The sequence below is a fragment of the Pongo pygmaeus genome, chromosome 3 (assembly GCF_028885625.2).
Source record: "Pongo pygmaeus isolate AG05252 chromosome 3, NHGRI_mPonPyg2-v2.0_pri, whole genome shotgun sequence".
NCBI classification, from domain to species: domain Eukaryota; kingdom Metazoa; phylum Chordata; class Mammalia; order Primates; family Hominidae; genus Pongo; species Pongo pygmaeus.
The window spans coordinates 4,935,553-4,949,237 of record NC_072376.2 but is presented as its reverse complement, the minus strand read 5'-3'; the positions used below and the strand labels follow the sequence as shown (position 1 = coordinate 4,949,237).

At 49.0% G+C, this 13,685-nt stretch overlaps 1 protein-coding gene and 1 pseudogene across 3 annotated transcripts in view; one reads left to right on the top strand and one right to left on the bottom strand.

Annotated features, from left to right (window-relative positions):
• The window catches only part of AFAP1 (actin filament associated protein 1), a 179,911-nt gene extending 168,147 nt beyond the window's left edge, over positions 1-11,764 (bottom strand). For 2 of the 3 annotated variants that reach the window (XM_054484904.2, XM_054484908.2), the window contains exon 1: positions 11,517-11,752. The gene's annotated coding sequence lies outside the window, so the exon portion shown is untranslated. Of the gene's footprint in view, positions 1-11,516 lie in introns of all 3 variants that reach the window. The other variant, XM_054484910.2, reaches the window with a different exon arrangement.
• Positions 6,342-12,076, top strand: LOC129035349 (collagen alpha-1(I) chain-like; annotated as a pseudogene).
• The last annotated feature ends 1,609 nt before the right edge of the window (positions 12,077-13,685 follow it).

Below are 13,685 nucleotides of genomic sequence, written 5' to 3'. Positions count from 1 at the left end.
TAAATGTAAACTGCCCCAACCCCACTCCAGCACAGCGACCTGTGCTCTCTATTTTACACAACTGAATGAGGCCTGGGAGAAAGCAGGTGCAAATTTCACTTACTCAACAACAACAAATCCCACCTGATTCCTCCCCGAGCTAGTTCTCAAGTCATCTTTTTCTAAGCTCTTTCATTCAGCTCTACCACACGTACCCAGGCTGGGTAAAATACTTTACCAGGTTTTGTTTTTTGTTTGTTTTTGAGACGGAGTCTCTCTCTGTTGCCCAGGCTGGAGTGCAGTGACGCCATCTCGGCTCACTGCAACCTCCGCCTCCTGGGTTCAAGCGATTCTCCTGCTTCAGCCTCCCAAGTAGCTGGGACTACAGGCACGCGCCATCACACCCAGCTAATTTTTGTATTTTTAGTAAAGATGGGGTTTCACCATATTGGCCAGCCTGGTCTCAAACTCCTGACCTCGTGATTCACCCACCTCGGCCTCCCAAAGTGCTGGGACTACAGGCGTGAGCCACCGCGCCTGGCCTACTTTACCAGTTTTATTCCTGAATTAAACCTGTTATTACTATCAATAATGTCAATCAGTGCCATTTCATTCACCGTATGCCAACACACATACAAAGCACTTCATACTCGTTCCACCTGTCTACCCTCCTGCAATGGCCACAGTGTTCCCCATCTTACATGAGGGGCACAGAGAAAGACAATGACTTCTCCAAGGTTCTGTAATTCACAATCAGTGGCAGAGCCAGCATGCCCAGCCAGGTCTGGCCAAGGCCTGTGTTTCAGCCACAGCACCTGGTTGCTGCCCCTAAGGCTCAATGGGCAAGTAACAGATCACTGCGATCGCAGAGGCTTCAGAAATGCCTTCCACCGTGGTACAAAGGATGGTTTGCTCTCAGGAGAGGAGGCAGGGGTGGGAATCAGCACACAGTTCTGCTAGATTTCTCATGCCGGGCACAGACTAAGTATTTTGTGCTTTGCTTTGCAGGTGAAATGTCTCCTGCCCCCTGTACAACAGCTTTCTTTGTCCTCTCCACATAAAAGTACAACTGAGTTCCTCAGGAGCAGGCAGTGATCACCGCCCTGTGCCACACCTGACTGACGTCCAAACAGGTGGACACACAGGCTCTTCTTTTATGGCCCAGGCTGCCCCCATCTGCTAAGCATCAAAAACTACACACAGAATTTGCAGAACATTAATGACATGGAGGTGACTGCTTTTTCTCTGTTGAAAACTTACTGCACTGTCCTAAAAAACAAAGAGAATTCAGGAAAAGCTGAACATTTGGGGCTGGCTGGCTGTAATCTTCAGCTGCTGAAAAAGCCTCAGCTGCTCGGTTCCACTGTGAAATCCAACTCCTCCCTCAAAGTCCAACTCAAATACACCTCCTCTGCGGTGCCTGCCCCCTTCCTCCCTTTCAGAAGCACGTGCTCCCTCTGCTGTCCCACGGCATTCTATCTGCACCTCTGGAGCCACACTGTCCCAGCCTACAGTCAGCTCAGTGCACAGCTGCCTCTCCCTGTGTGTACCTGCAGGCCCCACCTGGGCTGGAATTCTGCCTTCTTCTCCACACAGAGGCGGCACTCAGGAACTACTGAATGAGGGAGGGAGTGGATGAGGAAGATCAGCCAAGGGCTACAGGGAGTGGCCTGCAGCTCACAGCAGGAACAGCCCCTGCCCTGCAAATCCGGAGGTGCCGGCTCTGTTCTCAGCAGGACTGCTAAAAGCTCCGTTATAATAGCTCCAGGCCACAACGGTCAACTTGGTATCAGGACCTAGAGACACCAAAAATCCTAACAAATAAAGAGGCCATGTATGCAGCATGCTGGTTAAAAGCACAGGCTTCGGAGTCAGAGCTTGAATTCTTATTATGTGACCTTGAGCAAGTTACTCAATGCATCAATCTCATTTTGTCACCGGCAAAATGAGGACATTATCTGCCACACAGTGTTGCTGAAAAAGTAAGAGAGGTGACAGACGCAAAGTGCTTGGCACTTACTTACTCTTACTGGTTTATTACAAAGAATAGAACACAGGAACAGCCAAACGCAAGAGACGCACAGGGCACACCACGGGGCAGGGAGGTCAGGGCTCCCATGCCCTTCCTGGGAGTGCCACCTCCCCAGCACCAAATGAGTTCACCAAACCAGAAGCTCTCCAAACCCAGTATTTAAAGGGTTTTATGGAGTTTTCATAACATAGACATGATTAAGTTATTGGCCACCGGTGACTAGCTCAATCTCCAGCCCGTCTCGTCTCCCCTCCCCAGAGGTAGGGGTGGGGCTGGTATGTCCAACTCTTTAATCATGCCTCGGTCTTTCTGGCAACCAGCCCTAATCCTGAACCTGTCTAGGGGCCCAAAGCCACCTGTCATCTCATTATCATACAAAAGACACTCCTATCACTCCAGAGATTCTAAAAGTCTTAGAAGCTCTTGTGTCAGGAATTGAAACCTAAGGCCAAATATTATAACCAATGATGTTCCTATCAGGAAATTACAAGGGTTTTAGACGCTCTGGGCCAAAAACTAGGATGAATACTAAATATGTACACTATTGTACTATGTATCCCACTATCACAATAATTTTTTTTGAGACAGAGTCTACTTCTGTTGCCCAGGCTGGAGTGCAGTGGTGCGATCTCAGCTTACAGTGCGGTCTCAGCTCACTGCAACCTCCACCTCCCAGGTTCAAGCAATTCTTGTGCCTCACCCTCCTGAGTAGCTGGGACTACAGGTGTGCGACACTACAACCGACTAATTTTTGTATTTTTTAGTAGAGACGGGGTTTCACTGTGTTGGACAGGCTGGCCTTCAACTCCTGGCCTTGAGTGATCTGCCTGCCTCGGCCTCCCAGAAATCTGGGATAAGTCATGAGCTACCGTGCCTGGCCTCACCATCACAATAATTATACTGAGAGGATGGGGGAGAAAAACGTGGGCAACAGGAGGAGGGGGGAGGGTAGCGACCTGAATCCTTGTCTTCCACAGTAGGACATCTCCCTATCTTTCACACAATCTAGAAGAACGAGCTAAAACATAAAAGCAGTAACCTCCAAGGAACAGGGATCAGGGTGGAGAAGGGTAAGGTAGGGGATTGCTGGGTTTTGTTCTAAGCCTTGTTAATTTCTGACTCTTAGAACTGTATGCCTGTACACCTTTGCTAAAAATGAGTATTTAATTGTTAAACAAAATCTGATACTTGACCAACAAGAATAGTATATTAAGTGATACAGTTTTTTGTTTTTAAGAGAGAGGGTCTTGCTCTGTTGCTCAGGCTGGAGTGCTGTGGTGCAATTCTAGCTTACTGCAGCCTCAAATTATTGGGATCAGGTGATCAACCTCCCGAGCAGCTAGAACCACAGGTGTGCACCACCACGCCCAGCATTTTTTTTTTTGGTAGAGGTGGAGATCTCGCTATGTTGCCTAGGATGGTCTTGAACTCCTGACCTCAATGGATCCTTCTGCCTCAGCCTCCCTAAGTGCTGGGATTACAGGTGTGAGCCACCACACCAGGCCCAAGTGGTGTGTTCTAAAATTTTTTGGAATCCAACCACTTTGAAAATGTATGGAGAGCTATAAATCGTCTCCCCATAAACACACATGGATGCATATACACAAAATTTTTGCACTGGATTTTGGGGAGTTCATAAATTTCTGAAAGCCAGGTTAAAAACCTTAGGATTATAGATTCTGTTTTTTTTTTTTTTTTTGGAGACGGAGTCTCACTTTGTCACCCAGCCTGGAGTGCAGTGGCGCGATCTTGGCTCACTGCAAGCTCCACCTCCCGGGTTCACGCCATTCTCCTGCCTCAGCCTCCTGAGTAGCTGTGACTACAGGCGCCCGCCACCATGCCCAGCTAATTTTTTGTATTTTGTAGAGATGCGGTTTCACCATAACCAGGATGGTCTCGGTCTCCTGACCTCGTGATCCGCCCTCCTAGGCCTCCCAAAGTCTGGGATTACAGGCGTGAGCCAGCGCACCCGGCCCTAGATTCTGGTTTCTTAAAGGAAATGTATTTTAAGTCAGAGCTTGTCATTTATTGCACAGGAAAAAAAAAATTCATAAAAAAAATCAAAAACACCCACATGATAAAATGAGGTCCTGCTTTGTTTTAAACTACTTGGTGACCACCATCAGTTGTTTTCTTGACCACGGGATGTACCTAATTCCTAACTATTAATAAAGGTACAAACATTGTTTATTGGGCTTTTTGCTTCAGCCTTGAAACAATCAGATTCTCTAAAACTCAGGAATGTGAATTGCTGCTGGGTTGATTCAGCTGTTTCCATTCTAGAAATGGACCTGGAATCATGTACTTTTCACCCCATGAAGAGTCCTTTGTGTAAAACTTGAAAAGGCAAGGTCCCAAATTCCCCATATGGGTGTTTCTTCCAGTAGAAGAATTACTCTAATGACTTCTTAGCAAAACTTATGTAATCAGGGCAGGCCATCAAAATACTCCAAAACACAAAGTTTAGCTCCGTTTCTGATGGACCTGTCTCCACTGCTATAAACCTCACCAACAGCCTCACATCAAGTCAGAGGAACAGATTTTCTATTTAAGAAGGATCTTCACGGCAGTGGCTCACGCCTGTAATCCCAGCATTTTGGGAGGCCAAGGCCGGCGGATCACAAGGTCAGGAGTTTGTGACCAGCCTGGCCAACACAGTGAAAACCCGTCTCTACTAAAAATACAAAAATTAGCCGGGCTCGATGGCATGTGCCTGTAGTCCCAGCTACTCAGGAGGCTGAGGCAGGAGAATCCCTTGAACCCAGGAGGTGGAAGTTGTGGTGAGCCGAGATCGTGCCACTGCACTCCAGCCTGGGCAACAGAGCAAGACTCCGTCTCAAAAAAAAAAAAAAAAAAAAAAAGGGATCTTCATGTTCCTGCCGATTTGCAAAAAAAAAAATTGGTATCTGTTAACCAGAGGCAATGAAAACCACCTCCCAGGCTGCTGTAGTAAGTGGATCGGTAACTGTGGTGGGAGATTCTCACCCCCAAGACCTGTGACTATGTCACACAGCATGGCAAAAGGGCTTTGCCACAGGCCTTACTAAGAGTATCCTGGGCTATCCAGGGAGATCCAGTCTAATCCCATGAGCCTTTAAGAGCATAGAACTGGCCAGGCACAGTGGCTCACGCCTGTAATCACAGCACTTTGGGAGGCCAAGTTGGGCGAATCACAAGGTCAAGAGATGGAGACCATCCTGGCCAACATGGTGAAACCCCGTCTCTACTAAAAATACAAAAATGAGTCGGGCATGGTGGCGAGCACCTGTAATCCCAGCTACTCAGGAGGCTGAGGCAGGAGAATCACTTGAACCCAGGAGGCGGAGGTTGCAGTGAGCTGAGATCACACCACTGCACTCCAGCCTGGGCAACAGTGCGAGACTCCGTCTCAAAAAAATATAAAAAAAAAAAAAAGGGCATAGAACTTTCTCTGAGTGAAGAAGAGAAATGCACACAGGGGAATTCGAGGGCCTGACCAGGTCCCTGGCTTAGCTAGTCCTGAGCTGATGGGACCACATGCAAAGACCAGATAGAGGCCTCAGGAGCTGAGGGCAGCCCCCAACAGATGGCCAGCAAGGGGACACCTCAGTCCTGCAACCACAAGGAACCATATTTGGCCAAAAGCGCTTGGAAACAATTCTCCAGTGAGGAATGCAGCCCAGCCCACATGGTGATTTTTGCCCAGTGACACCCACATCAGACTTCTACCCCACAGAACTGTGAGATGATACAATTTCAATTATTTTAAGCCACTAAATTTGTGGAAATGTGTTAAAGCAGCAACAGAAATGAATATAGTGATTTACATGGAAACCCCCAGCAGATTGTCTGGCACGGTGTTAACATCTGACAAGCGTTTCCTGATTTCCTTACATCCAAAGGCAGGGCTGGCCACACTCCATCCAAAACAACAGATGATAGACTTGTTCTGACAAAACAGATACAGTGAATTATAAATGGCCCAGAACACCTACAAATTTTAGATTTCAGGTAAGTGACTGCCTTTCCTTTCACTTAGAAACCTCCCAATGCTCGTCTTACTGACAAACTCAAAGTACCACACAGGAGACTGAACACCAGACTAACCCGGCTCCAGATGCCCCGAGGGAGCCAGCACTCATCCTGCTGCACTGAAATGATGTCCAGGTCAGTTTTTCCCACTGGACCAAGAACTCCAGCTCTCCACGTGTGAGTCATGAGTCCCACCTCTGCATCTCTGCTTCTAGAACGGTGCTGCTGCACTTCACAGGAAATCTGTATCCATGTTTGTCAACACTATATATGACAGTATAACTTAGCATCTGCACAGAAAACATAAATTCTTTGAGGACCAGGGCCGGGTATATTAGCCTTTGTACTCCCACTGCCACTGTCTGGGACATCAGAGGCACTCAGTAGAAGTTGGTGAAGAGAAAGAAAAGGCAGAGGTGAGAGAGGAAAGCAGGCCCGACACCGCACACAGCTTCTGAAGTAGCTGGAGGAGAGGCACGTGCAGAGAAACTTCTTGAGTGCTGGACTGGGGTTCACTGTGATGCTGCTGCTGGACTTCAAATGTCAAAATGTGATGCTTTGCTGACCTTGACCTCTGACTGCCCTTTAGCTTTCCCAACCTCAAGACAGGGCACTTAGAAACTGCAATGTCAGGAAATTATGCTTCATTAAAGCATGGGAATGTCATTTACATGGACATTGATTACTTCATTTTTTACATGGGAATGTAAATAATTGAAGAGATTGTTAAAGACTAAATCATGCACATTCAATAACTTTGTAAAATATTAATGATAACTGAAACACAAATTTGATGTTCCCCAAAAGTGCTAAAATATAAAACAATACTGGCCAATTAAAGATAGAAAACAACCCTAATGAAGCTCCCCAACAGACACATTAAGACTTCTCTGTACATTAAACATTTGGGATTTCAAAGGAAAACCCAGATTAATTCCATTCTTAATGGGTCTTTTTTTTTAATCTTAGGTAATACAATATTTTATTTAAAATTTACAAAATTCCATTACATTCATGATTTCACTTGATCCTCCAAACAATCTCCTGAGTTACGCAGAACAGGTATTACTAACAACTAACTCCATTTTACAGGTAAGGGAACTGAAGTTCAGAAAAGTACTTGGACTTAACAAAAGCTTTAACAGGGCTACATATTGAATTCAAGTCCTCTGTTCAAAAGAACTAGAGTAAGTTATCTTTTACATATTATTCATACTTATATCCTGTCAATATCCAAAAATGTTTTGAGGTAGCCTGCAATCATAGACACCTATACAATAAAAACATTAAAATGAAAAACAGAGGAAAAAAATAGCAGGTGACATGGGAGAGAAAGGAAGGTAGACAGCAAAGACTGAGACTTATAATCTAAGAAAACTTCATCTCTGACCTTCCAGTTCCAGGCAGATAATACTAAAGGGAACAGGATGGTTTATAGACTCATAAGCTGACAAAAGAGAAGTCGCATCAGTTCTTACTATGAAACACTCCTAGCAGCCACAGCAAATCTCTAGGACACCATACCAATGGCATCAAAGCAAGAGTATACTTCAGTGATAGAGTGAATTAAGTTCCCTGTTTGGGACCCCGACCAGGGCTAGAGAAAAGAACTCTGAAATGCAGAGCTCAAAAATATATCCTCTGTCTTCTCCATACCCATGCGTCCCCTCCCTTTCATTTAATCCATATAAAAATCAAGCCTGCTGTAAATGAAAAACACCTCGACACAGAAGCAGCATTAACTAGTTAAGTTTTATTAAAACATTAATAAAATCTAGAAAACCATAAAGAAAATCTGGTCGCGTTTTGAAGCCCTCTCCTAAGGTCAGATTCCCCAAAAGAACAAAGTACATGGAGCATATAACAAAGAACTTTTCCTAAATTAAGATAAGAATGCAAATCAAAATACAGGCAAAATCCTACTGAGTGAAGCAAAAATTGTAATTCAGTAGCTCACAACTTGACCAAATGGCTATTTTTAATCCCTATAATCATCCAAATAACTAGGAATAGCAGGGAAAATTGTGTCTCCTTTCTACAGAGACACGTGGCTTTAAGAAACTCAGGCACATCAAATTCCCACCTTACCAAACAGATAAATTGGAAAGGAGTTTAATATTTTATTTTTAAATTATTTATTTACCTTTTTATTTTTTACAGAAAGGGTTTCACTCTGTCACCCAGACTGGAGCGCAGTGGCATGATTATAGCTCACTGCAGCCTCTAATCTTGGGCTCAAATGGTCCTCCTACCTCAGTCTCCCAAAGTGCTGGCATTACAGGTGTAAACCACAGCACCTGGCCTTACTATTTTAAAGGACTAATTACCATATTCCTTAGAACTACAGCTCCTTTATAGGTCATTCAACATGTGATGCAATTTTTTACAAGTGGTAATTTTTTTTTTTTTTTTCAGATGGAGTCTCCCTCTGTCACCCAGGCTGGAGTGCAGTGGTGCAATATCGGCTCACTGCAACCTCCGCCTCCCGGGTTCAAGTAATTCTCCTGCCTCAGCCTCCTGAGTAGCTGGGACAACAGGCATGTGCCACCATGCCTGGCTAACTTTTTATATTTTTAGTGGAGATAGGGTTTCACCGTGTTAGCCAGGATGGTCTCCATCTTCTAACCTCGTGATCTGCCTGCCTCAGCCTCCCAAAGTGTTGGGATTACAGGCGTGAGCCACCACACCTGGCCACAAGTGGTAATTTTAAACTAGGCTTCAAACCATTACACAAAGCCAAGTACATCTACTCAAGGCACTCTCAAAATTCCATTTACTCCCATTTTACTCTCCAAAATAAAATGTTAGATTGAAACATACTTCACATGACATTTAAAAGATCAACAAAATGCTCCTGAAAAAAAAGATCTGAGCTCAACAACTCCATTAATGAGAAAAAAACGAACCAATTGGATATAGTGAAGATGCTGCACATAAAACATAATTATGAAGAATATGAAAGATATTGCCAAAAAGTTGCTTAAGGTTTCATCATAGATACTTGTCATTAACTCTGAGATAAAGTATATACACATGTAACTCAACTTGTTTAAAAGGAAAAAAAGGGGAAGAAGAAAAGGAACTTCCACTTTAGAATCCACATTTTCAAGGGCCTCCATTATTTATACCATTGCCGGTAAGAGAATTTTTCTCTACTATATTTGCTTGAAAGAATTAAAGGTGTAGGGCTGAAAAGTTTCTTAGAAATTATGCAGTTTACGATCCTCAGAGGTGAGAAAAACGAAGCCCAGAAGAGAAGGCCTTCCAGGAAAATTCCAGAGCCAGATGTAGACCCAGTACATTGTTTTTGTTTTTATTTTGGGACGAAATATTACTCTATCACCCAGGCTGGAGTGCAGTGGAGTCATTTCGACTCACTGCAACCTCCGCCTCCTGGGTTCAAGCTATTCTCCTGCCTCAGCCTCCTGAGTAGCTGCCATTACAGGCACCCACCACCATGCTCGGCTAATTTTTGTATTTTTAGTAGAGACGGGGTTTCACCATGTTGGCCAGGCTGGTCTCGAACTCCTGACCCCAAATGATCCGCCTGCCTCGACCTCCCAAAATCCTGGGATTACAGGCGTGAGCCACCGCGCCCGGCCGTCCTGTTAAGTTTTAATCAAGTACTCTGCAGTAGGCAACAAACATTAGGAAGTAATAGAAAAAAATTAATCTAAAAACCCTCTGGAGAGTCAAAGAATTGCAGATTTAAAATAGCATGAACACTTGGATTCATGGCATTGAAAAAGGAGCTCGCATTTACCCGCATGTATAAACTGTGCCTGCCCACCTCTATCAGAGCATTTTTCAAGCTGTGCTACAGTTAACCATGTATTACCCAAAGCCAATCTGTCCTGGCAGATCATAAGCTCTTAAAGACCAGGACTTCAGAAGAACAAGAAAAGCTTCAGAGAGAAGGGAGCCACCTAAACAGAGTCCATAGCAACGGGTCAGCAGGAGCTGATGACTGGAGGTGCGGGGTAGAGTGGGGGTCTGGGGCAGCGGAGGGCAGAGAAAGCAAAAGGGCCTGCATGACGCGCTAGAGGGCTAGGAGCCACAGCTGCGGTAATTAACTCAGTTTTGTCTTGTATGCCTGTTACCTAAACACCATCTCTTGTTCAGAAAGAACTTCAGGTTGGGTATTTGGACTCCTTGAGCCTTCTGCTGTTTGTCTCCGGGATCTTTAACTCTCTTAAAAGGGGAAAACTGTCCAGTTCGATTTTGCTTCCTGGGATATAACAGGTTTTTCAAAAGTTTGATGAAAGCATTCACTAATGAGTGATTCCACTTTCTTTGGTGGCTGAGAAATACAGCGTCTGAGGGGCAGCATCAGGTCTTCCCATCAAGCTGAGGTCGGAGTCTCCCCACCCACGGACCTCACCCTCGCTCTTCCCTCATAAATCTGACCTCTAACTGTAACTGCCTTGGCCTCATTCCGTGGGTGTGGATGCTCCTGCTTGAAACGCATTTTCCAGCCCGCCAAATTCTTGGGAGAGTTTCTTCCACTCTCCAGGCGCTGAGAGCTACAAAGTTCAATCTGGCTTTCCAGATTATTTTTTTCTTCCCATTACTAACGGAAGAAATCAAGAAGCGCCGGGCAGTAGGGCCCTGCTCCCTCCAATCAGAGCCCAGCCCGGGGCCAGAGCAGGAAGCGCGGCGGTGGGACGCGCGGTGACAGCCCCGCGCCCCCCGGGACCCGCCGGCCAGGGGAGAGGACGGTGCGGCCGCTGCGCGACAGCTCCGGGCCCGCGCCTCTCGCTTCCACCCGCCGGGCAAGTGAGAGGATAAATCACGGAGCGGGGGCAGTGCGCCCCCACCAACCGCGCCCCCCGCGCACGGACCCCCATTACACTCGCGTCCCAGGCAGGGTAGACCCAGACGAGCCACGGGGCGGCGCAGAGCCCCACTCACAGGGCGGCCGGGACCCACGGGCGTGGGTCCACGCAGCAACCTATAGGTGACAAAGCACTCAGGAAGCCGTCATGCGGGGCCGAGAAAGAGCCCCCACCCAGAGTCACGGACCCCCTCGTCCGAGGGTCCGCGCAGTCCCCTCGGTGAGTCGGACGAAGCAGTCTCGCTACGGGGAACGGCGGGGAGGGCGGCGGAGTCTCCCACTCTTGGTGACCCGGACCCCGCCCCACGAGTGGGTCTTCGCAGGGCCCCCTCTGACGCACACGGGGACCAGCCACGCCGCGGGGGCGCCGGGCAGGAGCCAGCGCCCGGGTCCATGCAGTCCCCTCCGGGCAGACGCGGGGAGCTGGGGAGCAGTGGGGACTGGCCCCCACCCGCAGGACGACCGGGACCCCCGCGCGGGCCCACACGGCGTCGCAGCAGGCGCGGAGCCCCCGGTGCCACCCGAGGCCGAGACAAAGCCCAGGCGCACGGACCCCGGACCCCGACCCCGGACCCTGCGGAGCCCCGCTCGGAGCCGCCACGCCCGGGGCAGAGACCCCCGCCCGGTCCGGAGACCCTGCCGCCAGTCGCGCCGTCTCACCTCAGGCCGCCGCCTCACAGCGCTCGCTCCTCGCCGCGGCGCCTGGGCCGACTGGAGCGCAGCTGAACAGCCGACACAGCCGCGGCCGCCTCAACAATGGAGCCCCGGGGCGGGGCTGCCGCCGCCGCCTCAGCCCGTGTCCCCCGCTCGGGATCCGGCTCGGCTCGCGGAGCTGCAGCCGGCGTGGGGCTGCGGCCGGGACAAACACCGCGCAGGCGCACACGGCCCCGCCCGCCGCCCGCCGTCCCGCCCCCAGCGGAGCCGGGCGCCCAGGGCCCGCCCCCCGGCCAATGGGGAGCGAGCTGCGCGGAGTGGGCGGGGCCTGGGGGAACAAAGGGAGGTTGGGCGGGGCGGCTCTGGGACTGGGCTTGCGGGGTCCCGTGGGAGAACCCGACTCAAGAGTCGGCCGAATCCTCGCCTCCTGGAATACCCAGCTCAACGTCTACTTGGAGTCGGCTCTACAGGACGCGCTCATCTCAAACCCAGAGCTCAGGCTTTTAGGGCAGAGAGCGAGAGACAGGCTTGCTTTACAGAAAGGGAAACTGAGGTCCAAGGAATAGGATTGCCTGCCACCCGAAGAAACGTAATCCCATTCACTCGTTCATCTTGTAGTCGTTCAGCAAACATTTGGAAGCACGTATGGTGGGCGTTAGGAGTGAAGTAGGGCCGGGCACGGTGGCTCACACCTGTAATCCCAGCACTCTGGGAGGCCGAAGCAGGCGGATCACTTGAGGTCAGGAGTTCGAAACCAGCCTGGCCAAAAAGATGAAACCCCGTCTCTACTAAAAATACAAAAACTTAGCCGATTGTGGTGGCGCGTACCTGTAGTCCCAGCTGCTGGGGAGGCTGAGGCAGGAGAATCGCTTGAACCCGGGAGGTGGAGGTTGCAGTGAGCTGAGATCGTGCCACTGCGTGCACTCCAGCCTGGGCGACAGAGTGAGACTCTGTCTCCAAAAAAGAAAAATTTGTTAAAGATGTGAAGTAGAAGCGAACTTAGGCCCTCCCTGAAGGAGCTCGGCCAAGGAGTACCTGAGATGTCTCTGCATCTCTTTAAGGCCTGATAAAGGAACCAGGAGCAAGCACTAATCAGTTCCCTTTCCTGCCTCAGAGCTTTCCTGTGTTTGCTGTTCCCCACCTGAAGTGCCAAGTACCAATGTATTTATTTATTTATAGAAATGGGGTCTCCCTATGTTGCCCAGGCTGGTCTCAAACTCCTGGCCTCAAGCTATCCTCTCATCTCAGCCTCCCAAAGTGTTGGGATTACAGGCATGAACTACTGTCCCCAACCCTGATGGTCTTTAAAACCTCTTTCCTCATCTTATTTCCGCATGTGACCCCCCAACACTTGGTTTTTCTATACCTCCATAGCTGTTCCTCTGTGAGTCCCAGGGACCCACCCCCTTCTCTGCCCAACTTGTACATGTCTGGGCTCAGGCCAAATGCCCTTCCATTCGCAGTGGGCACTGCTACAGGAAATCTCATGCCCTTCCGGGCTTCACAAACCATCCACATGCTCTGCTGCCTGCCAGAGACATCCATCCAAGTCAGATGCCCAGCCCTGACCTCTCCCAAAGCCCTAGCTGGACACCAGGGAGGCACCTCAAATTTTCTGCGGGCCAAAACAGAGTGCTTTATCAGTGCCCCAACCTGCTCATCCACATTCTTGTGATTCTCAGTAAACAGCCCCTCCATCCACCTAGCTGCTCAGGTGAAAATCTCAAATCCTCCTCCAGTCCTTCCTCCCCAAACCTCTCACGCAGCCCTCTGCCTTCCTAGGACGCTGAGCACCCCTCACTCCCAGTGCCAGCTGGGGTGCTGTCTGAGTGGCTGCCTCCCACTTGGCATGAAGTGTGACCTCTTGCCCAGCACAGTGACTCACACCTGTAATCCCAGCACTTTGGGAGGCCAAGGGGGGCAGATCACTTGAGGCCAGAAGTGTGGGACCAGCCTGGCCAATATGGTGAAACTAAAATACAACAATTAGCCAGGCATGGTAATGCGTGCCTATAATCCCAGCTACCCAGGAGGCTGAGGCAGGAAAATTGCTTGAACCTGGGAGGCGGAGGTTGCAGTGAGCCAAAGTCACGCCACTGCACTCCAGCCTGGGCAATAGAGCGAGACTCTGTCGCAAGTTAAAAAAAAAAAAAAAGAAGTGTGACCTCTCTAAGG